Consider the following 26,907-nt stretch of genomic DNA (forward strand, 5'->3'; position numbering starts at 1 on the left):
AACTGACTATTGACCAGGTCATTGTCACTGGACACGCCCCCTCACTGAGTGACAGGCTCTCCGGCCAATCCACTTCCCCCGCGAGAGACCCGCCCCCTCACTGAGTGACAGGCTCTCCGGCCAATCCGCTTCCCCCGGGAGAGACCCGCCCCCCTCACTGAGTGACAGGCTCTCCGGCCAATCCGCTTCCCCCGAGAGAGACCCGCCCCCTCACTGAGTGACAGCCTCTCCGGCCAATCCGCTTCCCCCGGGAGAGACCCGCCCCCTAACTGAGTGACAGGCTCTCCGGCCAATCCACTTTCCCCGGAAGAGACCCGCCCCCTCACTGAGTGACAGGCTCTCCGGCCAATCCGCTTCCCCCGGGAGAGACCCGCCCCCTCACTGAGTGACAGGCTCTCCGGCCAATCCACTTCCACCGGGAGAGACCCGCCCCCTGACTGAGTGACAGGCTCTCCGGCCAATCGACTTCCCCCGGGGAGAGACACGCCCCCTCACTGAGTGACAGTCTCTCCGGCCAATCTGCTTCCCCCGGGAGAGACCCGCCCCCTCACTGAGTGACAGGCTCTCCGGCCAATCCACTTCACCCGGGAGAGACCCGCCCCCTCACTGAGTGACAGGCTCTCCGGCCAATGACCAGGTCATTGTCACTGGACACGGGCTCTTCTATTTCAGCCTGTGAATCGCACGCAGACGGGTCGCGGAACAGACTCAGGAATTGGTCATTGACGGAACCTTCATGCGGTTCCTTCTGAGAGCGAGTGAAGCTGGCGGGCCTTGGGGAAGTGTGGCCAATGGCCGCGGTGGGAAAGCAGCTCGAGTGAGCCGGACCGCGGGAATCCACCGGAGTCACGGCCATGGAGCGCCACCTTCCGGCTGTGGAGCCACATTACAGGCAGCGAGCTCACCGGCTTCCTGCAGTTCTGACCAAGGCTCATCGACCTGAAACTCGGTTTCTCTCCCTACACATGCTGCCTGACCTGCTGAGGATTTCCAGCATTTCCTGTGTTTATTCCTGCAGTTCACACCTCATTTTGGACTTAGCTGGACATTTTGAACTACCGCCCAAAACCAATTTATCCCCAGAATTCCTTCATTGATTTTTTATGTTCGTAATGAATTTGCATCCAGCCAGCGATCACGTGGTTTCAGAGCAGTCTCACCATGTTTATTACATTCATTAATCTAACAATACAAACAAAGCGAACGAAAAGAACAAAAATGTTTCAGACAAAAACTCTAAAGCAGGAAGTTCAGGCGCTGCTTACTGGCCTGTCAGGAGCAAGATACCCGTGGATGTAGTGGAAGAAAGTTCACGGGCACTGTTGTTGGCCACACATTGAGATCCAGATCTTACTCAGGCCAACAGAGGCAGGTAAAGAAGAGAGGAAAGGAGCATCAATCACACAGCGGCATGGGGTTTCCCAGCAGAACCAGGATGTATTCCAGCAGATGCATGAAGCACACAGCAGAGGCAATCAGCATCCCAGCAGAAGCAGGGTGCTCACATCAGAGCCAAGACGCGTCCCAGCACAGGCAGTGAGGTAAAAAAATGAAACAAAGGTGGTCTCTTCTTCTGTATCTGCTCGAAGCAGTTTACATTTCCGTATTAGCAGAGACCGGGTGTGAACAATAATATAAAAAACAGAATCTACTAATACAATAAACCTGAATTGGAAAAGGTGTTTCAGGTGTATAACGCCTCATCACGAGTTCTGATGAAAAGATTCACATTCAAACCATCAATCGTCTCTTTTCTCTTTACAGATACTGACCGGTCTGCCATGCACTGCCGGCACTTTGTGTTTTATATCCGGTAGGAACAGTTTGCCAGTGAGCCCCATCAGCTGGGAACAGATGTGTGGCACTGGAGGGGCGGGCGAAAAGGGGGCAACTAAATTTGCCTCACTAGAGTGACAGAGCTTACTCATGAAAAAAATAAGTTGAACACCACAATATTTCTCAATGCACTGAGGATTGTAAAAAAGATTTCTCTCCAGCTTATGGGGAGGAGTCACTGGAGAGCACCCAGGCTGGGGCTCTTTTCTCTAGATAAGAGAAGACTGAGGGATGATGTAGCTTTTAAAAGTTTTTAAGAATAATTTCTCCTTGACTACACAAAGCACTCTGGGTCCAGGTATATTGTGTATCAGGAAAACAGGTTTATTATGCATTAAACATCCAGTACAAAGAAGTAATACTGAACAAGAAGATAGTCCCAGTCTGTTCATCGAACCCTGACATTCCTCCGAGTGACTGTGGCGCTAATTACATTACATGGACATTACATTAAACCTACCTCTTTGACCAAGCTCAGTATCAGATTTGGTTTGATAACATTCCTGTGAAGCGCCTTGGGTCATTTTACTATGTTTAAGGTGCTATATAAATGCAATTTGTTGTTGTTGTTTGATTCAAATCCAGGACCAAGGGGTGAAGTAACGGTCTGACACATACCTAGGGCGCTGCCTAGGATAATCCAGTAACTAGTTTCCATTCACTTTTGACCAAAGTATCTCCCAGGCACCCTCTGGAAATAAATTTCATGTCTTCAGCACCCACTTCAGAGATTTTTTAACTGATTAATCTCCTCTCTGTACTCGGAATACAGGCCCAGATTTTGGAATTCCGCTCTCCTGACACACAGCAAGAGCCCATATTGGGAAATTCCACAATCCCAACCTGTGCTTTTTGGAACATTGGACAGACCGTGAATGCGGATTTTCCCGACAGGGACTCGGTGTGTGCCAGGAGCACGGAAGAGGGAATTCTAGGCTCGTGTTTATTTTCCATTCTTTTTTCTGATCCCATTATCTTTCAGTTCTGAAGGAAGGTCCTGCCTGAATTGTCTGATCAGCCGAGTGTTTCAGCATTTGCAGTTTTTGATATTCCCTCAGTACCGGTTTCCACCAGCAGGTGGCGATACTGCACTGTAAAACTTTACAGCTCTTTGTACAGCTCGCCATCACCATCTCCTGGCTGAAAGTGGCACTACAATCAACTGCAGGGGAACGTCAAACACTCTGGGGTGAATTTTCACTTTTACCACAACAGGCGTTAGCGGATCGGCCGCCCGTTTTACAGCCCGCACCGCAGTAAAAGTGAACATTCAGCCCGTTAAACCGAAGATTTGCAAACTCCCCATCATCTTGAAGAGAGATAGTTTGTGTATTTCTCATCGCTAATGGTGCTGATGAACTGAGGAATGTCCTCGTTTTGAGAGCACAACTTATACCTGCTTTTTAATATAAAGGAGTGGGGCAGTGATGAGAAAGGGCTGGGATGGAGTTGCTGTCGGTTTTACTTTTTATTTTAGTCTTTGTTTTTATTACAGTGTCAGCCAGTGGCTCAGTTGGTCGCACTCTCGCTTCCTGAGTCAGAAAGTTGTGGGTTCAAGTCCCACTCCAGACACATGAGCACAACAATCTAGGCTGACACTCCAGTGCAGTACTGAGCGAGCGCCGCACTGTCGGAGGTGTCTTTTCGATGCGACCTTAAACCAAGGCCCAGTCTGCTCTCTCGGGTGGATGTAAAAGATCCCAAGGCACTATTTCAGAGAAGAGTTCTGACGAAGGGTCATCGACCTGAAGCGTTAACTCTGTTTCTCTCTCCACAGATGCTGCCTGACCTGCTGAGTATTTCCAGCATTTTCTCTTTTTATTTCAGATTTTCAGCATCTGCAGTATTTTGCTTTTGTGTTTGAGTTTTCCCCGGTGTCTTGGCCAATATTTATCCCTCAATTAGCGTAACAAAAAACAGATTATCTGGTCATTATCACATTACTGTCTGTGGGAGCTTGCTGTGCACAGATTGGCTGCCGCATTTCCCACATTACAACAGTGACTACACTCCAAAAAGTACTTCATTGGCTGTAAAGCGCTTTGGGAAGCCCGGTGGTCGTGAAAGGCGCTACAGAAATGTAAGTCTTTCTTTCTTCTCACATTTTATATTTTTGTTGGTTGTATTTACAGTCTCATTGGGATTTTACAATGTGTAATTTGGAAATTACATTTTCCAACTCCTGACCTCTGACCTCTGCTCCTGACCCGAATGGCGCGGGGTCAAGTCACTGTGACGTCATGGATGATGCGGGCTGGCCTGAGGCCCCGCCCCTTTTACAGACCCGGATCGGAGCCGGAGCAGATTCTCAGCCATTTGTTGTTCACATCCCCAGTCCAGAAGAAAGGATAAAGTTTCCCCGTGAATTTATTCCCAGTGAAGGTGTGGAGATGGGACTTGGTGTCCACGCTGTAAAATGAAACTGTCCCGGACTCATAACTGAGATAAACTCCCACCTTCCAGGGGATCAGACCGGCGGGGAGAGGGGATTGAGGGGAGGAGTTTACATAAAACCCATCACCAGCCCGCTCAATGGTCCAGACTCCAGTCTCTGGGCTCTCGCTGACCCAATCCTTCCTTTCCAGAGACTCTGCGGCTACTCCCAGACTCCAGACCCGATTCCCCGCCACATCCACCTCCCAGTAATGTCTCCCCGATGTGAATCCCTCCGATCCCAGCACACAGGAACAGACTGTAAACCTCTTCCCGGTGTCAGGGAGATTCCTCTCGGTCCGGGTCCGTTTTACACTCTTCAGATCCTCAGATATCTCGAGCCATGGACTCACTGTTTCCACATCCAGGGTCACAGAGACTGGGAGAAAAAGCAGAGAATTAGAGAGATTCACCCGGGATTAGAGAGACTGGCCGGGGATCGGGGGAGAGACTGGCCGGGGATCGGGGGGAGAAACTGGCCGGGGATCGGGGGGGGAGACTGGCCGGGGATCGGCGGGGAGAGACTGGCCGGGGATCGGGGGGAGAGACTCGCCGGAGATCGGGGGAGAGACTGGCCGGGGATCGGGGGGGGGAGAGACTCGCCGGAGATCGGGGGAGAGACTGGCCGGGGATCGGGGAGAGACTGGCCGGGGATCGGTGGGAGAGAGTGGCCGGGGATCGGGGAGAGACTGGCCGGGGATCGGGGGGAGAGACTGGCCGGGGATCGGGGGAGATGTTCTCACCGAGATCCCCCTTTCTGACTGATTTTTTTGTTTCTCAATTCGAGAAAAGAGCCGCCCTGAGGGGAGGAATCGAGGATCTGACAACAGCAGAAAACACCGGGACCTCCATGGAGGGAGGTCACAGCTTCTGAAAATATCAAACATTACACCCGCCTCCGCACTGTGGGATTCTGTGGGGATATAAATACTAAAATGAACAAAAGCTGGAACTGGAGCCTCAATGTACAACTAAATAATGTTCCCAGTTTAATGCACCACAAACTGGGGTTAAAATACCTGGGGGTTGAACACATTCCATACTCCTTACCAGATTACTCACTGAGGGAAGTCACTCTGTGGGACTGGGTGTATATGGGTAGATGTGTGTGTGTGTGTTCCTCAAAGTAGAAAAGTCCCCGGTCTGGATGGGATGCATCCTATGTTACTGGGGGAAGTGAGGGGGGAAATTGCGGAGGTTCTGGCCACAATCTTCCAATGCTCCTTAGATCTGGGGGTGGTGCCAGAGGACCGGAGGATTGCAAATGTTACACCGCCCTTTTAAAAAGGGGAGAGGGCTAAACCTGGCAACTACAGGCCAGTCAGCCTAAGGTCAGTGGTGGGGAAAGTTGTAGAGACAATAATCTGGGACAAAATTAATCAGCGTTTGGGAAAGTATGGGTGAGTAAATGAAGGTCAGCACGGATTTGTTAAAGGCAAATCGTGTTTGACTAACGTGATCGAGTTATTTGATGAAGTAACGGGGAGAGTTGATGAAGGTAGTGAGGTGGATGTGATATATATCAACTTTCAAAACAAGGTATCTATAGATATGTGAAGAGAAAAATATTGGTGAAGTCAAGCATAGGTCCCCTGCAGTCAGAATCAGAGGAATTTATAATGGGGAACAAAGAAATGGCAGACCAATTAAATACATACTTTGGTTCTGTCTTCAGAAAGGAGGACACAAATAACCTCCCAGAGGTGCCGGGGAACATAGGGTCTGATGAAAGGGAGGAATTGAATGAAATCAGTATTTGTAGGGAAATGGTGTTCGGGAAATTGACAGGATTGAAGGCTGATAAATCCCCAGGGCCTGATAATCTACACCCTAGGGTACTTAAGGAAGTGGCCCTAGAAATAGTAGATGCATTGCTGGTCATCTTCCTAAATTCGATAGACTCTGGAACAGTACCCATTGATTGGAGGGTAGCTAATGTTACCCCACTATTCAAAAAAGGTGGTAGAGAGAAAACGGGGAATTACAGACCAGTAAGCCTGACATCGGTAGTGGGGAAAATGCCAGAGTCCATTGTAAAAGATGTAATAGCAGAGCACTTGGAAAACAGTGACAGGATCAGACAAAGTCAACATGGATTTACAAAAGGTAAATCGTGCTTGACTAATCTACTGGAAATTTTTGACGATGTATCTGGTAGAATAGATAAGGGACAGCCAGTGGATGTGGTGTATTTGGACTTTCAGAAGGCCTTTGATAAGGTCCCGCATAAGAGATTAGCGTGTAAAGTTAAGGCACATGGGATTGGGGGCAAGGTACTGACTTTATGCATCTCTCCACTTCACCTGACGAAGGAGCAGCGCTCTGAAAGCTTGTGATTTCAAATAAAGCTGTTGGACTATAACCTGGTGTTGTGTGACTTCTTACATTTGTCCACCCAAGTCCAACACCGGCATCTCCACACCATGAATGATTTTGATCGAGTAAATAAGGAGAAACTGTTTCGAATGGCAGAAGGGTTGGTAACCAGAGGACACAGATTGAAGGTGATTGGCCAAAGAACCAGAGGCAACATGAGGAAACATTTTTTACACAACGAGTTGTTGTGATCTGGAACGCGCTGCCTGAAAGTGCGGTGGAAGCAGATTCAATAGTAACTTTCCAAAGAGTATTGGATAAATAGTTCAAGGGAAAAAATGACAAGGCTGTGGGGAAAGAACAGGGGACTGGGATTAATAGGATAGCTCTACCAAAGATGGGCCGAATGGCCTCCTTTTGTTCTGTATCATTCTATGATCACAAAAAATGAGCATTTTATTAAGAGTGTCTAATCCTCCACCTGTGAGTAGTCTGCTTTCAAATCACTAAAAATGACTTTAAAACTGTACTGAACCATTTACTAGTTTCATTGGTGTACACTAGTCAGTTTCTTCATAAATTAAATATTTTTTAATATTTAAAAACTGTTAAAACGTGCCTACTAGTGCCTGTGCCCCTAAAAATTAGTTCAATTTGAAGAGTTTCCTCAAACGGGCACAATCAGCGGAAACTCGCCATGCTCATTATCCCGATCTGGCGGCGGGGCCAGTTTTATGGGTGGGGTCGATAAATGGAACAACACCCAAAAGCTCAGAGGGACTTGGACTTCGAGCTTCGAGCAGCGTAAGGAGATGAGAGCTACACGCTTACAACTGTTCCTGATAAGTCCTCCGGTGAGTATCTGTCTGTCCCAGTGTAAGAATCCTGAGAAATCCCCATTTCACATTCCCACTAGCTAACATGGACGAAATGAAATAAACATTATTAGTTGTAGGTTTAGGTTGGTATTATGTAACTGTTAGTCAATGCTCGCCAATTCTTGAATAATCGTGTTTATAAACCAGTGTAATATGCCTTGGGTAGACCCGGTTAGATTTTAAAATGGAAGAAAGAGGCCTTGGGCCTGCTTGACCAAATATTAAAGGTGCAGACTTTAACAAGCCTTGTTAGCAAAGCGACAGTCAGTCTGTGAGAAAAGCTGAGAATTAATGGAACTCCAGAGACTGAGATACGAGGCAGGGACTGTAAGATTGTTATGAATTACATGTTTGTTTATTTTGAATTCTTATTTTAATATCTTATAACCAATAATATCTTATAATTGTCAGTAAGAGATCCATAATCGCGTGTAAGGATTAAATGTAGAAGTTTGTAATCACCAACTGTATGCAATGATAGCCTGAATGATGTGTAACATGTAACCCTTTTTCTTATGCTTAAAAGTCTGTGAGGAAGCTGTAACCAGACAGCCTGGGGTGAGAAAGAGATTGCCACGGTCGTCTAGACTGCAGTTAGCCTGGGAACCAAGGTCAGGTGCAGTTACCATTGTGCTGAAATGTTAGAACATCCGCAGTGAATTATAAAAACAAAGGCCAACAGCAAGGGCCGTATCTCAACCTGTGGAGACATATTCCTTTAGTATTGCCATAAATACCCCAGATAAAACCGCTTGGACCACCCAGCATTGGTATTGGTACCGGCTACGGACATGACAATGGCACACCCAGCCCAGTCGACCTTGCGAAGTCCTCCTCACCAACATCTGGGGACTTGTGCCAATATTGGGAGAGCTGTTCCACAGACAAGTCAAGCAACAGCCTGACATACTCATACTCACAGAATCATACCTTTCAGTCACTGTCCCAAACTCCTCCATCAACTGGGCAGATCCTGTCCCACCGGCAGGACAGACCCACCAGGAGTGGCGGCACAGTGGTATACAGTCGGGAAGGAGTGGTCCTGGGAGTCCTCAATATAGACTCCGGATCTCCTGAAGTCTCATGGCTTTAGGTAAAGCAAGGTGAAGGAAACCTCCTGCTGATTAACACCTACCGCCCTCCCTCAGCTGATGAATCAGTTCTCCTCCATGTTGAACACCACTTGGAAGAAGCACTGAGAGTAGCAAGGGCACAGAATGTACTCTGGGTGGAGGACTTCAATGTCCATCACCAAGAATGCCTCGGTAGCTCCTCTACTGACCGAGCTGGCCAAGTCCTTAAAGACATAGCTGCCAGTCTGGGCCTGCACCATTCAGGATAAAGCAGCCCGCTTGATTGGCATTCCATCCACCACCTTCAACATTCACTCCCTCCACCACCGGCGCACTGTGGCTGCAGTGTGTACATCTACAAGATGCACCGCAGCAACTCGCCAAAGCTCCTTCAACAGCACCTTCCAAACCCGCGACCTCTACCACTTAGAAGGACAAGGGCAGCAGACGCATGGGAACATCACCACCTACAAGTTCCCCTCCAAGCCACACACCATCCTGACTTGGACCTGTATCGCCGTTCCTTCACTGTCGCTGGGCCAAAATCCTGGAACTCCCTTCCTAACAGCATTGTGGGTGTACCTACACCATATGGACTGCAGCGGTTCAAGAAGGTGGCTCACCACCATCTTCTCAAGGGCAATTAGGGATGGGCACTAAATGCAGGCCTAGCCAGCCAGCGACGCCCACATCCCATCAATGAATAAAAAATAAAGAACCAACATTAGGGAAAAACCTACTTGACCTCATCCTCACCAATCTACCTGTCGCAGATGCATCTGTCCATGACAGCTTTGGTAGCAGTGACCAATGCACAGTCATTGTGGAGACGAAGTCCGGTCTTCACACTGAGGACACCCTCCATCGTGTTGTGTGGCACTACCACCGTGCTAAATGGGATAGATTCAGAACAGATCTAGCAGCTCAAAACTGGGCATCCGTGAGGCACTGTGGGCCATCAGCAGCAGCAGAATTGTATTCCACCACAATCTGTAACCTCATGGCCCGACATATCCCTCAGTCTACCATTACCATCAAACCAGGGGACAAACCCTGGCTCACTGAGGTGTGTAGAAGAGCATGCCAGGAGCCGCACTAGGCGTACCGAAAAATGAGGTGCCAACCTGGAGAAGCTGCAACACGGGACTATATGCATGTTAAAAAGCAGAAGCAGCATGCTATAGACAGGGCTAAGCGAACCCACAATCAACGGATCAGATCAATGCTCTGCAGTTCTGCCACATCTAGTCGTGAATGGTGGTGGACCATTGAACAACTAACGGGAGAAGGAGGCTCTATGAACATCCCCATCTTCAAGGATGGTGGAGTCCAGTACGTGAGTGCAAAAGACAAGGCTGAAGCGTTTGCAACCATCTTCAGCCAGAAGTGCCGAGTGGATGATCCATATCGGCCTTCTCCTGAGATCCTCACCATCACAGAAGCCAGTCTTCAGCCAATTCACTCCACGTGGTAGCAAGAAATGGCTGTGTGCACTGGATACGGTCAGAAGTGGGGATGTTGGCTGATGACTGCACAGTGTTCAGTGCCATTCACAACTCCTCAGACAATAAAGCTGTCCATGCCCGCCTGCAACAAGACCTGGATGCAGAAATGCATCCAGCTGCGGCTACTAGCAGACCGCATTGCGGCGCTGGAGCTGCGGATGGATGGGCTTTGGAGCATTCACGATGCTGAGAGGGTCGTGGATAACACGTTTAGTGAGTTGGTCACACCGCAGGCAGAAGGCAAATGGGTGACCATCAGGCAGAGCAGTAGAGGCAGGCAGGTAGTGCAGGGGACTCCTGTGGCCATCCCCTTCTCAAACAGGTATACCGATTTGGATACTATTGAGAGGGATGACTCACCAGGGGAAGGCAGCAGCAGCCAACTTCCTGGCACTGGGGGTGCTTCTGCTGCTCAGGAAGGGAGGAAAAAGAGTGGGAGAGCAATAGTGGTAGGGGATTCTATCGTAAGGGGAACAGATAGGCGTTTCTGTGGTCTTAGACGTGGCTCCAGGATGGTTTGTTGCCTCCCTGGTGCCAGGGTCAAGGATGTCACTGAACAGGTGCAGGGCATTCTGAAGGGGGAGGGTGAACTGTCAGAGGTCGTGGTTCACATTGGGACCAACGACATGGGTAGGAAGAGGGATGAGGTCCTGCAGCAAGAATTTAGGGAGCTAGGTAGCAGATTAAAGAGCAGGACCTCAAAGGTTGTAATCTCTGGATTACTCCCGGTGCCATGTGCTAGTGAGTATAGGAATAGGAGGATAGAGCAGATGAATGCGTGGCTAAAGACTTGGTGCAGGAGGGAGGGCTTTAGTTTCCTGGATCATTGGGCCTGCTTCTGGGGAAGGTGGGACTTGTACAAGTCAGACGGGTTGTACCTGAACCAGAGCGGGACAAATATCCTTGCGGGGAGGTTTGCTAGCACTGTTCAGGGGGGCTTAAACTAAAATGGCAGGGGGTTGGGAACCTGAGCAGGGAGACAGAGGAAAGGGAAACAGGGATAAAAGCAAAAGATAGGAAGGAGAAAAACAAAAGTGGCAGTCAGAGAAATCAACGGTTTAAATCAAACGTGGCCACAGTAAATAATAATTCTAATAGGTCTAAGAGCGTTAAAAAACAAGCCTGAAAGCTTTGTGCCTTAATGCGAGGAGCATTTGTAATAAGGTGGACGAATTGGCTGCGCAAATAGAGGTAAACGAATATGATTTGGTTGGGATTACGGAAACGTGGCTCAAGGATGGCCAAGACTGGGAACTCAACATCCAGGGGTATTCGATATTCAGGAAAGATAAGCAAAAAGGAAAGGGAGGTGGGGTAACATTACTGGTTAAAGAAGGGATTAATACAATTGTAATGAAGGATATTAGCTCTGATGATGTGGAATCTGTATGGGTAGAATTGAGAAATACTAAGGGGAAAAAAACATTAGTGGGAGTGGTTTATAGACCTCCCAACAGTAAGGCGGAGGTTGGGGATGGCATTAAAAGGGAAATTAAAGAAGCGTGCAATAAGGGCACAGCAGTCATCATGGGTGACTTTAATCTACATATAGATTGGGCCAACCAAATTAGTAATAATACTGTGGAGGAGGAATTCCTGGAGTGTTTACAGGATGCTTTCCTGGATCAATATGTCGAGGAACCAACCAGAGATCAGGCCATCTTAGACTGGGTATTATGTAACGAGAAAGGATTAATTAGCAATCTTGTTGTAAGAGGCCCCTTGGTTCGGAGCGATCATAATATGATAGAATTCTTCATTAAGATGGAGAATGAAGTAGTTGACTCAGAGACTAGGGTCCTCAATTTAAATAAAGGAAACTACGATGGTCTGAGGAGCGAGTTGGGTAGGATTGATTGGGGAATGGCACTCAAAGGGTTGACGGTGGATAGGCAATGGCAAACATTCAAAGACCGAAAGGATGAGCTACAGAATTTGTTCATCCCAGTTTGGCATAAAAATAAAACAAAAAAGGTGACTCAACCGTGGCTAACAAGGGAAATTAGGGATAGCATAAGATCCAAGGAGACGACATATAAATTGGCCAGAAAAAGCAATAATCCTGAGGATTGGGAGCAGTTTAGGATTCAACAAAGGAGGACAAAGGGATTAATTAAGAAAGGGAAAATAGAATATGAGAGTAAGCTTGCAGGGAACATAAAAACTGACTGTAAAAGCTTTTATAGATATGTGAAGAGAAAAAGATTGGTGAAGTCAAGCATAGGTCCCTTGCAGTCAGAATCAGGGGAATTTATAATGGGAAACAAATAAATGGCAGACCAACTAAGTTCATACTTTGGTTCTGTCTTCACAAAGGAGGACACAAATAACCTCCCAGAGATGCCGGGGAACATAGGGCCTGATGAAAGGGTGGAACTGAAAGAAATCAGTATTTGTAGGGAAATGGTGTTAGGAAAATTGATGGGACTGAAGGCCAATAAATCCCCAGGGCCTGATAACCTACATCCCAGGGTACTTAAGGAAGTGGCCCTAGAAATAGTAGATGCATTGCTGGTCATCTTCCAGAACTCGATAGATTCTGGAACAGTACCCATGGATTGGAGGGTAGCTAATGTTACCCCACTATTCAAAAAAGGTGGTAGAGAAAAAGTGAGGAATTATAGACCGGTAAGCCTGACATCGGTAGTGGGGAAAATACTAGAGTCCATTATAAAAGATGTAATAGCAGAGCACTTGGTAAGCAGTGACAGGAGCGGACAAAGTCAACATGGATTTACCAAAGGTAAATCATGCTTGACTAATCTACTGGAATTTTTTGAGGATGTAACTGGTAAAATAGATAAGGGAGAACCAGTGGATGTGGTGTATTTGGACTTTCAGAAGGCTTTCGATAAGGTCCCACATAAGAGATTAGCGTGCAAAATTAAGGCACATGGGATTGGGGGCAAGGTATTGACTTGGATAGAGAACTGGTTGGCGGACAGAAGGCAGAGAGTTGGAATAAACGGGTCATTTTCCGAGTGGCAGGCAGTGACTAGTGGGGTACCGCAAGGATCAGTCCTTGGACCCCAGCTGTTCACAATATATATTAATGATCTGGACGAGGGAATTGGATGTAATATCTCCAAATTTGCAGACGACACAAAGCTGGGTGGGAGGGTAAGCTGTGAGGAGGATGTCGAGAAACTCCAGTACGATTTGGACAGATTGGGTGATTGGGCAGAAACATGGCAAATGCACTATAATGTGGATAAATGTGAGGTTATCCACTTTGGTGGCAAAAACAGGAAGGCAGATTATTATTTGAATGGCAATAGATTGGGAGAAGGGGAAGTGCAAAGAGACCTGGGTGTTCTTGTGCACCAGTCGCTGAAGGTAAGCATGCAGGTGCAGCAGGCGGTTAAGAAGGCAAATGGTATGTTGGTCTTCGTAGCAAGAGGGTTCGAGTACAGGAACAAGGATGTCTTGCTACAGCTGTACAGGGCCTTGGTGAGACCACACCTTGAGTATTGTGTGCAGTTTTGGTCGCCTTACCTGAGGAAGGACGTTCTTGCCATGGAAGGAGTACAGCGAAGATTCACCAGGCTGATACCTGGGATGGCAGGAATGACGTATGAGGAGAGATTGTGTCGATTGGGCTTATACTCACTGGAGTTTAGAAGATTGAGAGGGGATCTCATCGAAACCTATAAAATTCTGTCAGGCCTGGACAAACTCGATGCAGGAAGGATGTTTCAGATGGCCGGGGAGTCCAGAACCAGGGGTCATAGTCTAAGGATAAGGGGTAAGCCATTTAGGACTGAAATGAGGAGGAATTTCTTCACCCAGAGAGCGGTGAACCTGTGGAATTCTCTGCCACAGAGGGCGGTGGAGGCCAGTTCATTAAATATATTCAAAAAGGTGTTGTATATATTTCTTAAGGCTAAAGGGATCAAGGGATATGGGGAGAAGGCAGGGACAGGGTACTGAATTTGAATGATCAGCCATGATCTCATTGAATGGCGGAGCAGGCTCGAAGGGCCGAATGGCCTACTCCTGCTCCTATCTTCTATGTTTCTATGGAAGACGTTCAGGCTTGGGTTGTTAAGTGGCAGATAACATTCGCGCCACAGAAGTGCCAGGCAATGACTATCTCCAACAAGCGAGAGTCTAACCACCGCCCCATGACATTCAATGGCATTACCATTGCCGAATCCCCCACCATCAACACCCTGGGCGTCACCATTGACCAGAAACTTAACTGGACCAGCCACATAAATACTGTGGCAACAAGAGCAGGTCAGAAGCGAGGTATTCTGCGGCGAGTGTCTCACCTCCTGACTCCCCAAAGCCTTTCTACCATCTACAAGGCACAAGTACGGAGTGTGATGGAGTATCTCCACTTGCCTGGATGACTGCAGCTCAAATAACACTCTAGAAGCTCGACACCATACAGGACAAAGCACCCGCTTGACTGGCACCCCCTCTAACACTTTAAACATTCATTCCCCCAACCAAGGACTGCAGCGGTTCACGAAGGCGGCTCACCACCACCTTCTCAATGGCAATTAGGGATGGACAATAAATGCTGGCCTTGCCAGCGAGGCCCACATCACATAAAAATGAATTAAAAAAAATACAGCGAAGTCTATTGGCCCTGTCAACATCCCGGCTATCATGCTGAAGACTTGTGCTCAAGAACTAACCGCACTTCTAGGCAAGCTGTTCCAGTACAGCTTTAACACCGGCATCTATCCGACATTGCCGAAAACTGCCCCGGAATGTCTTGTCCACAAAAAGCAGGACAACTCCAACCCGGCCAATTACCGCCCCATCAGTCTACTCTCAATCATCAGCAAAGTGATGGAAGGTGTCATCGACAGTGCTATCAAGCAGCATTTACTTACCAATAACCTGCTCACTGATGCCCAGTTTGGGCTCCGTCAGGACCACTCAGCTCCAGACCTCATTACAGCCTTGGTCCAACCAAGGACAAAGGAGCTGAATTCCAGAGGTGAGGTGAGAGTGACTGCCCTTGACATCAAGGCAGCATTTGACCGAGTCTGGCATCAAGGAGCCCTAGTAAAACTGAAGTCAATGAGAATCGGGGGGGAAACTCTCCACTGGCTAGAGTCATACCTAGCACAAAGGAAGATGGTTGTGGTTGTTGGAAGTCAATCATCACAGCCCCAGGACCCCTTGAAGTCTCATGGCTTCAGGTAAAGCATGGAAACCTCCTGCTGATTACCACCTATACCCTCTCTCAGCTGATGAATCATGTTGAACACCACTTGGAAGAAGCACTGAAAGTTGCAAGGGCACAGAATGTACTCTGCGTGGGGGACTTCAATGTCCATCACCAAGAGTGGCTCTGTAGCACCACTACTGACCGAGCTGGCCGAGTCCTGAAGGACATAACTGCCAGTCTGGGCCTTCGTCACGTGGTGAGTGAACCAAAAAGAGGGAAAAACCTGCTTGACCTCGTCCTCCCCAATCTACCTGTCGCAGATGCATCTGTCCATGACAGTATTGGCAGCAGTGACCACCGCACAGTCATTGTGGAGACAAAGTCCCATCTTCACACTGAGTACACCCTCCATCGTGTTGTGTGGCACTACCACTGTGATAAATGGGATAGATTCAGAACAGATCTAGCAGCTCAAAGCTGGGCATCCATGAGGCGCTGTGGGCCATCAGCAGCAGCAGAATTGTATTCCACCACAATCTGTAACCTCGTGGCCCGGTCGTGAATGGTGGTGGACCATTAAACAACTACCGGAAGGAGGAGGCTCCAAGAATATCCCCATCCTCAATGATGGTGGAGCCCAGCACGTGAGTGCAAAAGACAAGACTGAAGCGTTTGCAACCAACTTCAGCCAGAAGTGCTGAGTGGATGATCCATATCGGCCTACTCCCGAGGTCCCCGCCATCACAGAAGCCAGTATTCAGCCAATTCGACTCACTCCACGTGATATCAAGAAATGGCTGAGTGCACTGGATACAGCAAAGGCTATGGGCCCCAACAACATCCCGGCTATTGTGCTAAAGACTTGTGCTCTAGAACTAGCCGTGCCTCTGGCCAAGTTGTTCCAGTACAGCAACAACACTGGCATCTATCCGACAATATGGAAAACTGCCCAGGTATGTCCTGTCCACAAAAAGCAGGACAAATCCAACCCGGCCAATTACCGCCCCATCAGTCTACTTTCAATCATCAGCAAAGTGATGGAAGGTGTCATCGACAGTGCTATCAAGCGGCACTTACTCACCAATAAGAGAAACAGATTGGTGAAGGCAAGCGTAGGTCCGTTGCAGTCAGATTCGGGGGAATTTATAATGGGGAATAAAGAAATGGCAGACCAATTAAATACATACTTTGGTTCTGTCTTCACAAAGGGGGAGACAAATAAACTCACAGAGATGTCGGGGAACATAGGATCTAATGAGAGGGAGGAATTGAATGAAATCAGTATTTGTAGGGAAATGCTGTTAGGGAAATTGACAGGATTGAAGGCCAAAAAATCCCCAGGGCCTGATAATCTACATCCTAGGGTACTTAAGGAAGTGGCCCTAGAAATAATAGGTGCATTGCCGGTCCTCTTCCAAATTTCTGTAGACTCTGGAACAGTTCCCATGGATTGGAGGATAGCTAATGTAACCCCACTATTTAAAAAGTGTGGTAGAGAAAAAATGAGGAATTATAGATCGGTAAGCCTGATATCGATGGTGGGGAAAATGCTAGAGTCCATTATAAAAGGTGTAATAGCAGAGCACTTGGAAAAACAGTGACAGGATCGGACAAAGTCAACATGGATTTACAAAAGGTAAATCATGCTTGACTAATCTACTGGAATTTTTAAGAATGTAACTGATAGAATGGATAAGGGAGAACCAGTGGATGTGGTGTATTTGGACTTTCAGAAGGCTTTCGATAAGGTCCCGCATAAGAGATTAGCGTGTAAAGTTAAAGTACATGGGATTGGGGGTAAGGTATTGACTTGGATAGAGAACTGGTTGGCAGACAGGAAGCAAAGTGTTGGAATAAATGGGTCTTTTTCCGAGTGGCAGGCAGTGACTAGTGGGGTACCGCAGGGATCGGTGCTAGGACCCCAGCTATTCACAATATATATAAATGATCTAGACAAGGGAACTAGATGTAATATCTCCAAGTTTGCAGATGAAACAAAGCTGGGTGGGTGGGTGTGCTGTGAGGAGCATGCAGAGAAATTCAATAAGATTTGGACAGGTTGGGTGATTATACTGCGCTTGCCATGCATCTGCCCAATGTGGATAAATGCGAGGTTATCCACTTCAGTGGCAAAAATAGGAAGACAAATTATTATCTGAACGGCAACAGATTGGGAAAAGGTGAAGTGCAACGAGACCTGAGTGTCCTTGTGCACCAGTCGCTGAAGGTAAGCATGTAGGTGCAGCAGGCAGTTAAGAAGGCAAATGGTATGTTGGCCTTCATAGTGAGAGGATTCGAGTACAGGAACAAGGATGTCTTGCTGCAGTTGTACGGGGCCTTGGTGAGACCACACCTTGAGTATTGTGTGCAGTTTTGGTTGCCTTATCTGAGGAAGAATGTTCTTGCCATGGAGAGAGTGCAGCGAAGATTCACCAGACTGATACCTGGGATGACGTATGAGGAGAGATTGGGTTGATTAGGCATATATTCACTAGAGTTTAGAAGAATGAGAGGGGATCTCATTAAAAATTATAAAATTCTAACAGGACTAGACTGACTAGATGCAGGAAGGATGTTCCCGATGGTCGGGAGTCCAGAACCAGGGGTCACAGTTAAAGGATAAGGGGTAAGCAATTTAGGACAGAGATGAGGAGGAATTTCTTCACCTGTGGAATTCTCTGCCACACAAGGCAGTTGAGGCCAATTCATTAAATATATTCAAGAAGGAGTTGGATATATTTCTTTAGGCTAAAGGGATCAAGGGATATGGGGAGAAAGCAGGGACCGGGTACTGAATTTGGATGATCAGCCATGTCACTGAATATATTTAAGAAGGAGGTAGATAGATTTCTAGACACAAAAGGCATCAGGGGTTATGGGGAGAGTGCGGGAATATGGTATTGAGATAGAGGATCAGCCATGCTCATATTGAATGGCGGAGCAGGCTCGAAGTGCTCCTATTTTTCTATATTTTAATGTTTCTACTGTTTGGGGGCCTGTAGACCACTCCCACCAGTGACTACCTACCTTGATTATTTCTTATCTCCACCCAAACCAATTCTACGTCTTGATCTTCTAATCAATATCATTTCTCATTACTGCACTGATCTCATCCCTTATTAACAGAGCTACACCACCTCCTTTTCCTTTCTGCCTATCCTTACGAAATGGCAAATACCCCTGAATATTCAGTTCCCAGCCTTGGACACCTTGCAACCACGTCTCTGTAATGGCTATCAGATCGTACCCATTTATTTCTATTTGTGCTGTCAACTCATTTATCTTGTTACGAATGCTGTGTGCGTTCAGATATAGAGCTTTTCATTTTGTCTTTTTACCATTTTTCCCTACTTTGACCCCTCTTTCTGATGCACTCTTATGTGTGTACACTCTGTCCCTTCCTGTCACACTCTGGTTATCATTACCCCTATCGCTACCCTGCACTTTTGCCTTCTCATTTTACTTCGAATTTTTTAATTTCCGCGCAGCGTATCCCTCCCTCCCACTATTTAGTTTAAAGCCCTATCTACAGCCCTAGTTATGCAATTCGCCAAGACACTGGCCCCAGCCTGGTTCGAATGAAGCCCATCCCGACAGAACAGCTCCCTCTTATCCCAGTACTGGTGCCAGTGCCCCAGGAATCGAAACCCATTTCTCCCACACCAACCTTCGAGCCACTCGTTCATCTCTCTGATCCTATTTACCCTATGCCAATTTGCACGTGGCTCAGGTAGTAATCCAGAGATTATTACCTTTGTGGTTCTGCTTTTAATGTAGCCCCTAGCTGCTCATACTCCCTCAGCAGAACCTCTTTCTTTGTCCTATGTCATTGGGACCTATATTGAACACGGCAACTTGATCTTTCCCCTCCCACTCTAAGTTCCTCTCCAGCCCAGAGGATATTTCCTTTACACTGGCACCTTTGGGAGTCACGCTCTTGGCTGCAGAGAATCGTGCCTATCCGCCTAACTGTACTGTCCCCGACCACTACCACATTTCTTTTTGCTCCTCCCACTTGAATGGCTCCCTGTTCCACGGTGCTCTGGTCAGTTTGCTCATCCTCACTGCAGCCCCTGCTCACGCCCATGCAGAGAGTAAAACCTCGTAACTATTGGACAAGAGCAAGAGCTGAGGCTCCTCCACCACTAACTCCTGGGTACCCATACCTGCCTCGCTTGTAGTCACACCCACCTGTCACTGACCACGGACCAAATTTGAATGAATTAATCTAAGGGGTGTGATTGCCTCCTGGAACACAGCGTCCAGATCAAAAGGCGAAAAAAAGAAACTTAAAGTTGCATGATCTGTCTGTACCAGTAATCTCACGGTCATTGTATGATCTGTCTGTACCAGTAATCTCACGGTCACGGTGTGATCTGTCTGTACCAGTAATCTCACGGTCATTGTATGATCTGTCTGTACCAGTAATCTCACGGTCACTGTATGATCTGTCTGTACCAGTAATCTCACGGTCATTGTATGATCTGTCTGTACCAGTAATCTCACGGTCACTGTATGATCTGTCTGTACCAGTAATCTCACGGTCACGGTGTGATCTGTCTGTACCAGTAATCTCACGGTCATTGTATGATCTGTCTGTACCAGTAATCTCACGGTCCCTGTATGATCTGTCTGTACCAGTAATCTCACGGTCATTGTATGATCTGTCTGTACCAGTAATCTCAGTGTCACTGTATGATCTGTCTGTACCAGTAATCTCACGGTCACTGTATGATCTGTCTGTACCAGTAATCTCACGGTCACTCTATGATCTGTCTGTACCAGTAATCTCACGGTCACTGTATGATCTGTCTGTACCAGTAATCTCACGGTCACTGTATGATCTGTCTGTACCAGTAATCTTATCGTCACTGTATGATCTGACTGTATCAGTAATCTCACGGTCATTGTATGATCTGTCTGTATCAGTAATCTCACGGTCATTGTATGATCTGTCTGTACCAGTAATCTCACGGTCACTGTATGATCTGTCTGTACCAGTAATCTCACAGTCACTGTGTGATCTGACTGTATCAGTAATCTCACGGTCATTGTATGATCTGTCTGTACCATTAATCTCACGGTCCCAGTGTGATCTGTCTATACCAGTAATATCATTCACTGTATGATCTGTTTCTAACAGCAATCTCATGGTCACTGTATGTTCTGTCTTTATCAGTAGTCTCACAGTCACTGTATGATCTGTCTGTACCAGTAATCTCACGGTCACTGTATGATCTGTCTGTACCAGTAATCTCACGGTCACTGTATGATCTGTCTGTACCAGTAATCTCACGGTCACTGTATGATCTGTCTGTACCAGTAATCTCACGGTCACTGTATGATCTGTCTGTACCAGTAATCTCACGGTCACGGTGTGATCTGTCTGTACCAGTAATCTCATGGTCACTGTATGATCTGTCTGTACCAATAATCTCACGGTCCCTGTATGATCTGTCTGTACCAGTAATCTCACGGTCACTGTATGATCTGTCTGTACCAGTAATCTCACGGTCACGGTGTGATCTGTCTGTACCAGTAATCTCATGGTCACTGTATGATCTGTCTGTACCAGTAATCTCACGGTCATTGTATGATCTGTCTGTACCAGTAATCTCACGGTCACTGTATGATCTGTCTGTACCAGTAATCTCACGGTCACTGTATGATCTGTCTGTACCAGTAATCTCATGGTCACTGTATGATCTGTCTGTACCAATAATCTCACGGTCCCTGTATGATCTGTCTGTACCAGTAATCTCACGGTCATTGTATGATCTGTCTGTACCAGTAATCTCACGGTCACTGTATGATCTGTCTGTACCAGTAATCTCACGGTCACGGTGTGATCTGTCTGTACCAGTAATCTCATGGTCACTGTATGATCTGTCTGTACCAGTAATCTCACGGTCACTGTATGATCTGTCTGTACCAGTAATCTCACGGTCATTGTATGATCTGTCTGTACCAGTAATCTCACGGTCACTGTATGATCTGTCTGTACCAGTAATCTCACGGTCACTGTATGATCTGTCTGTACCAATAATCTCACGGTCCCTGTATGATCTGTCTGTACCAGTAATCTCACGGTCATTGTATGATCTGTCTGTACCAGTAATCTCACAGTCACTGTATGATCTGTCTGTACCAGTAATCTCACAGTCACTGTATGATCTGTCTGTACCAGTAATCTCACGGTCACTGTATGATCTGTCTGTACCAATAATCTCACGGTCCCTGTATGATCTGTCTGTACCAGTAATCTCACGGTCATTGTATGATCTGTCTGTACCAGTAATCTCACAGTCACTGTATGATCTGTCTGTACCAGTAATCTCACGGTCACTGTATGATCTGTCTGTACCAATAATCTCACAGTCCCTGTATGATCTGTCTGTACCAGTAATCTCACGGTCACTGTATGATCTGTCTGTACCAGTAATCTCACGGTCATTGTATGATCTGTTTGTACCAGTAATCTCACGGTCACTGTATGATCTGTCTGTATCAGTAATCTCACGGTCACTCTATGATCTGTCTGTACCAGTAATCTCACGGTCACTGTATGATCTGTCTGTATCAGTAATCTCATGGTCATTGTATGATCTGTCTGTACCAGTAATCTCACGGTCACTGTATGATCTGTCTGTACCAGTAATCTCACGGTCACTGTATGATCTGTCTGTATCAGTAATCTCACGGTCACTCTATGATCTGTCTGTACCAGTAATCTCACGGTCACTGTATGATCTGTCTGTACCAGTAATCTTATCGTCACTGTATGATCTGACTGTATCAGTAATCTCACGGTCATTGTATGATCTGTCTGTATCAGTAATCTCACGGTCATTGTATGATCTGTCTGTACCAGTAATCTCACGGTCACTGTATGATCTGTCTGTACCAGTAATCTCACAGTCACTGTGTGATCTGACTGTATCAGTAATCTCACGGTCATTGTATGATCTGTCTGTACCATTAATCTCACGGTCCCAGTGTGATCTGTCTATACCAGTAATATCATTCACTGTATGATCTGTTTCTAACAGCAATCTCACGGTCACTGTATGTTCTGTCTTTGTCAGTAGTCTCACAGTCACTGTATGATCTGTCTGTACCAGTAATCTCACGGTCACTGTATGATCTGTCTGTACCAGTAATCTCACGGTCACTGTATGATCTGTCTGTACCAGTAATCTCACGGTCACTGTATGATCTGTCTGTACCAGTAATCTCACGGTCACTGTATGATCTATCTGTATCAGTAATCTCAGTGTCACTGTATGATCTGTCTGTACCAGTAATCTCAGTGTCACTGTATGATCTGTCTATACTGTTGAGTCTGTGTGTCCCAGTTATGCTTATTATAAATCACTGGACACAGAGAACAAGAATAACTTTAACAGGTCTTTACTATTCGGCGGTCAGGGTTGAACTGCCCAGCAAGTCACTACACAACGTTTATATACCGGTGTGGTCACCACCGGTATTACAGTATACAGCAGCCAAGAGAAAGTAGTACATCTCTTAAGGTAGTTCTCTTAAGGTGGAACAGGTTACATACACCACATATACCAGTAATCTCACGGTCACTGTATGATCTGTCTATAACAGTAATCTCACAGTCACTTTATGATCTGTCTGTACCAGTAATCTCACGGTCACTGTATGATCTGTCTGTACCAGTAATCTCACAGTCACTGTATGATCTGTCTGTACCAGTAATCTCACGGTCACTGTATGATCTGTCTGTACCAGTAATCTCACGGTCACTGTATGATCTGTCTGTACCAGTAATCTCACGGTCACTGTATGATCTGTTTATCCCAGTAATCTCAGAGTCAGCAAAGAGAGAGCATGAAAAATTATTGGCAATTAAACTCAAGGAAAACCCAAAGATGTTTTATAAATATATTAAGTGTAAGGGGTTAACTAAAGAAAGGGTCGGGCCTATTAGAGATCATGAGCGTAATCTGTGTGTGGACACGATAGATGTCGGTAGGGTTCTTAATGAATACTTTGCGTCTGTTTTCACAAAGGAGAGGGGAGGAGCAGACATTGCTATTAGGGCGGAGGTGTGTGAAATATTAGATGAAATAAACATAGTGAGAGTGGAAGTATTAAGAGGTTTAGCAACGTTAACAGTGGATAAATCCCCAGGCCTGGATGAAATGTATCCCAGGCTGTTAAGCGAAGCAAAGGAGGAAATAGCAGAGGCCCTGACCATCATTTTCCAATCCTCCATGGCTTCAGGTGTGGTGCCGGAGGACTGGAGGACTGCTAATGTGGTACCCTTGTTTAAAAAGGGAGAAAAGGATAGACCGAGTAATTACAGACCAGTCAGCCTAACCTCGGTGGTGGGAAAATTATTGGCAAGAATTCTGATGGACAGGATAAATCTTCATTTAGAAAGATAGTCAGCACGGATTTGTTAAGGGAACGTCGTGTCTGACAAACTTGACTGAATTTTTGAGGAGGTAACAAGGAGTGTAGATGAGGGTAGTGCATTTGATGTAGTGTATATGGACTTTAGCAAGGCTTTTGGTAAGGTTCCACATGGGAAACTGGTCACGAAGTTAAAAGCCCATGGGATCCAAGGCAAAGTGTCAAGTTAGATTCAAAACTGGCTTGGAGACAGGAAGCAGAGGGTAATGGTTGATGGGTGTTCTTGTGACTGGAAGGCTGTTTCCAGTGGGGTTCTGCAGGGCTCAGTAATAGGTCCCTTGCTTTTTGTGGTATATATCAATGATCTAGACTTTAATATAGGGTGTATGATTAAGAAGTTTGCAGATGACACTAAAATCGGCTGTGTGGTTGATACTGAAGAAGGAAGCTGTAGATTGCAGGAAGATATCAATAAATTGGTCCGGTGGGCAGAACAGTGGCAAATGGAATTCAATCCGGAGAAGTGTGAGGTAATGTATTTGGCTGGGGGGGGGGGAGCGGGCTAACAAGTAAAAGGTAATACACATTAAATGGTAGGACACTGAGTCTTGTAGAAGTACAAAGGGATCTTGGTGTGCATGTCTACAGATCCTTGAAGGTAGCAGGCCAGGTAGATAAGGTGGTTAAGAAGGCATACGGAATGCTTGCCTTTATTAGCCATGGCATAGAATACAAGAGCAGGGGGTTGATGTAAGAAAAAGGAGTCTTACACTCAAGTAACTTTAAAGTAAGCTTTAAGCAACTTATAAACACACTATATACAAGAGAGGTCTTTACCATGCCTCTGGTAGAAGCCTCTTACAATACTGAACAGTCCAGTATTTATACCAGTCCAACGGGAAGTGACATATGACAGGAAGTGAGGTATGTACAAGGTTCATAGTTCATAGTTCACAGTTCACAGGAAGTGATGACATAACTTCCCGGAAGTTATTATTATTATCACATTCTTCCCTCCTGCAGGATTAGGAGGCTGTGGTCTACCTTTTGTTCTGCAGCCGCCGAACGAGGAAGAGTCGCACCCGTTTGGGTTCCCGTCGTAGAGGGTCGCTGGTCCGCTTACATGCGGTTGGCCATTGGTCAGAGTCTGTGTGGCCCGGATTACCCTGTGAAGGGTCGGGGAGATCATGGCTTCGTGTACGAGCCCCAATAGGTTCAAAGTCGGACTGCCTCTGTTCAGAGGGAGGTGCAGAGCTGGTTTGTGGCGGATCAGTACTTTTGTGCGCGGTACTGGGAGGGTCGCAACTTTGAGTACAGGGTTCTACCGGCACCAAGCTAGTTGGTGTCTGATCAGGATCCTGGAGGGGTACCCGATAGGTCCCAAGAGTTTCCTGGTGAAATGCCATCACCCGATGTCCCACTAGGTCCTGGTGGGCAGGGAGCCAGATCCCGTAATGATACGGTAGATTCTCGGCTGTCAGAATATCGTATGTTTGCATAGGTGGGGTTGGCATCGGTTAGTTCGACCTCGTCTACGAGAGGGTCATTTTTAGATGTCCGAACGTATCTTCGGAGTAATACAGGTCCAGGAGTAGTTAGCCATGACGGGAGTGATGTCCCATGAGATGAACGACGCTGGAATCCAAAGAACCGCTCATGAGGTGTAGTATTTGTGGCTGTAGAAAGCAGGGACCGTATAGAGTGCAATGCATCCGGAAGCACTGTTTCCCATTGCTGGTCTGGTAGGCCCCGAGATCTTAAAGTGAGACGTATGGCATTCCAGATGATACCGTTATACCTCTCTACCTGCCCATTTCCGATGGGATGGTATGGTGTTGTTTTGCTTGTAGCAATTCCCCGTTCTGAGAGGTAGTCCTTGAGTTCCCTTGACATAAAGGATGGACCACGATCTGAGTGAATATAAGCCGGCATGCCACAGAGAGAAAATACCTGCTCAAGGCAGCAGATTACTGTGGACGCCAGCATATTGGAGCAGGGGAAGGCAAACGGAAAACGTGAATATTCGTCGATCATGGTGAGCAAATATGTGTTCCGAGTTGAAGAGGGCACTGGGCCCTTAAAATCGATGCTAAGTCGTTGCATCGGTTGGGTTGCATGTATGAGTATACCATCTGAGGGGCGGAAGAACTGAGGTTTTAATTCCGCACAAAGCCGGCATTCTGAGCATATTTTCTTTACATCTCCAGTGGAAAAAGGGAGATTCCATGATCGTACGAAATGTAGCATGCGCGTAACGCCAGGATGACACAATCCATTGTGGACCTCCATGAGAGTAGAGGACGACATAGTGGAGCAGAATGCCCGTGTGAGGGTGTCCGGGGCCACATTCTCCTTGCCAGGCCGATAGAGAATGGTATAACCAAAAGAGGCCAGTTCCACCCTCCAAAGTTGTATTTTATTATTCTTAATTTTGGTTCGTTTTCGATTATCGAGCATGAAGGCGACTGATCGCTGATCCGTGATTAATGTAAAGTGCTGGCGAGCTAGAAAATGGTTCCACTTCCGTATTGCCTCTATGATGGCTGTGGCTTCCTTCTCAACCGGAGGATAATGTAGCTCGGCACCTTGTAAGGTCCTGGACATAAATGCTACAGGACGACCTTCCTGATTCAGAGTAGCCGAGATCGCCACCTCCGAGGCATCACATTCGACTACGAAAGGGAGATTCTCATCGATGGAGTGAAGAGCCGCTTTCTCCAACTGTTTTTTGAGAAGGTTAAAGGCTGCAACAGCCGCTGTTCCCAATGGAAATGATCTAGCATGCAGCAAGGGTTGGATTTTGTCCGAAAAATGAGGAATCCATTTAGCGTAGTATGCAAACAGACCGAGAGCCCGACGTAAAGAAGCCGGATTCTTAGGTGACGGGAGCTCTTGGAGCGGGCGAAGTCTTTCTGGGTCTGGCTTAATGATACCATTGCCTACGCAGTAGCCAAGGATGTTGATGGTCGGTTGCGACTCAACAGATTTGGATTCATTCAAGGTTAAGTTACGGCGATGGAGGGCATCCTGAAATTTTTGGAGTTTGGCGTCGTGTTCCTGTTGATCGTGACCTGCAATAGTAATGTTATCAAGATAGGAAAAAGTGTCCCTTAGATTTTCCTGTTTAACCAGGCCATCCATCGCCCGTTGGAAGACAGCCACTCCATTAGTAACCCCGAATGGGAGGCGCCGAAATTGGTACAGCCGTCCATTAGCCTCAAAGGCCGTGTACTGCTTATCTGAGACCTTCAAGGGTACCTGATGATAGGCACTTTAAGTCGTAAGTTGAGAACACTTTGTATTCGGCCAGTTTATTAACCATATCATCAATGCGTGGCAATGGGTAGGCATCC

General features: G+C 46.8%; 1 protein-coding gene and 2 pseudogenes across 1 annotated transcript in view; 1 reads left to right on the plus strand and 2 right to left on the minus strand.

The window, feature by feature from the left end:
- The window catches only part of LOC147096328 (E3 ubiquitin-protein ligase TRIM69-like), a 240,911-nt gene that overhangs the window by 99,368 nt on the left and 114,636 nt on the right, over positions 1-26,907 (plus strand).
- Positions 1-26,907, minus strand: part of LOC147096329 (nuclear factor 7, ovary-like) — a 71,930-nt pseudogene that overhangs the window by 22,527 nt on the left and 22,496 nt on the right.
- Positions 3,131-4,673, minus strand: LOC147096331 (E3 ubiquitin-protein ligase TRIM39 pseudogene; annotated as a pseudogene).

Source organism: Somniosus microcephalus, unplaced genomic scaffold (genome assembly GCF_052327205.1).
Source record: "Somniosus microcephalus isolate GS21.2 unplaced genomic scaffold, FLI_Smic_1.0 unresolved_chr1, whole genome shotgun sequence".
Classification (NCBI taxonomy): Eukaryota; Metazoa; Chordata; class Chondrichthyes; order Squaliformes; family Somniosidae; genus Somniosus; species Somniosus microcephalus.